The sequence below is a fragment of the Macrosteles quadrilineatus genome, unplaced genomic scaffold (assembly GCF_028750875.1).
Source record: "Macrosteles quadrilineatus isolate MER2022 unplaced genomic scaffold, UCM_ALF_1.0 Scaffold_9__3_contigs__length_116548681, whole genome shotgun sequence".
Taxonomy (NCBI): Eukaryota; Metazoa; Arthropoda; class Insecta; order Hemiptera; family Cicadellidae; genus Macrosteles; species Macrosteles quadrilineatus.
In genome coordinates, this window is record NW_026542602.1 from 40,747,998 (window position 1) to 40,750,307 (window position 2,310).

A 2,310-nucleotide genomic window follows, 5' to 3' on the forward strand; every position below is an offset into this window, starting at 1 on the left:
AAAGCCCGTACAGTATGATCTACCGGATAGGAGGGTCTCGAAGTGTTTTCAACTGAAGAGAGGTTGAAATAAAAAGATAAAAAAACCTAAAACCTCCCTTAAAAACCTCAATTGTAACTTTAATTAATTTATAAGTCAACTAATAATTATTGTTATGAAAATAGCTTATTTTCAGGGTACAAATGTACTATGAATGTATTAAAAAGTTTAAGTGAACATGAAACGATAATATGATGTTTATGGTAATAATAAAATAACTAGTTCTGCACTTTGTGATTTGACACTTTTGTCAACCTAAGTTAGCTTTCCAGGTATATTGTTAAACAATTGTTACCTTAAAAGTAATAAGGTGTTCACTTTTAATGTCAAAATAATGGGAGAAAGTATGTGTCAGTTTGCTGACACCATTTATTTCTTATTGCTATGAAAGAGATTTTATTAGTAGTTTAAGATATATGGTTCAACTCATGTACATTTGTAGGATCGAAGTGAAAGTCGTAGCACGATGCAATAAGAGTTAGGGCATATCATTATATTAATATTACGAAACCAAAATAACTTTGCAAACTATATAATTGACTCAATGTAGGCTACCATTTCAAAACCAGCTTTAACACAACCTCGTTTGAATACAAGTTTATATTCTTTCAATAACTTCTTTCTTCTCATCTTCCTTGTTCAATAGGTAGTTAAATGCTGCACTCGATAAAAAGTTTCTACTTATACGTCTGGAATAGGAAAAGTACGTCACACTTAATTTAGACAGAAATTTCATTTACTCGTGTGTGCCCTTCACCTTTTCAGTTAAACCACTTAAGTTCTTTGTTCAGCCCACGCCTGTCTGTACAACCTACGTTGACAATTCTTGTCATTAAATTGAATTTATAAACTTTTCTTTTTACATTAATTATCCCACAATCAAACTAATCCATAAATAATATCTTTTTTATTATAATATTGACTATGTAGACCAAACTAGTTTGCAGTGCTGTTGGTCAAATTTTCAATTTTACCAAAACAGCGGAAATGGAAACACTTTCTTATAATAATAAAAATTTGTGAGATACTCTTTAAAGCGAGAGTACTATTTACTGTATTGCTATTGATTGTCAGTTTATTACAGGTAAAACAATGTCAATACTTCAGTAAAAAAAAGTGTTTTACAATTTTATTAATTGCGAACTTGTATTTTTTTCTCCTGTGAAACCTATTGGTATTTTTTTTACTTTTAATATTTTAAAAGAATTAATTAATTTTAGAATTAAAAATCTACCTTTAAAACAGAGTAACGGGAAAAGAAATAATTATGAACTATCCCTACTGTCCCTAACACCATTCAAGACTGAGGATTTTGACTGGTTACTCAAAGAGACTTAAACAACGAACTCTGGTACCCAAAGTAAGATTGAATCCATTAGACAAAATGTTGCAATTCTACATCAGAATAACTCAATTTTTTTTTATTTCTCCTTTAGCCATGACACTAATAAAGCCCGGGGTCAGTTCATAGCAAGGGTTGAATATTACTAGCTGGATATTTAGATATACGTAGATTACCCGTTAAGATGGGGTGCCACTGCCCCCTAGGTGTGTATTTTAACCCAAACATGAGTAAAGAATGAGTGCAGAATTCATGAGAGGCACTGTGTTGATTTTGTTACTGACTAAGATCAACTGTTTTATTAGTCAGGACCATGTCAGGACCATTTATTAAAAGCCCAATGGTCAAAGAATATACTAAGCCCAGTTTCGAAACATCAAAAAGCTCACATTATTGGGATTGAACCGGCGATCTTTGGTGAACATTATAACCAGTCATCCACCCAAATATATGGTACCTATGATGTATGTATGACAAAAAGCTATTGATTAACAACACGTTTTAGCCTACTCACACAAAATTGCCAAACAATTCGTTTTTACAATAGTTGCACTCTCTTATCACATAAATATATTTTATTTATTTAGTTTACACTTGTCATTTAGACTTTAATTATTTATTGCTTACATTTGTATATTGTTGCATGACCTAAAGTTCTAAATATAAAGTAATTCTGAGAAAAATTATAAACTTTGTTTGTTGCCTTGTTTTTTAAGCACAACCGTTTGGATGATTTGCGTCAATGGAAAACTAGTGTTTATACATGGATATTTTTTACTTCGTTGCACCTAGGTTAGACTTGTGGGTTATTGCTTCCAACTGTACAAGTCATATTTGAGTTAGCAATTGGTTGCAATTTATCAGTCACTTGATGTGACAGCAAAATTATATTCACCTCGATATGAAACTGCCTTCAGTTGTTCATGGTG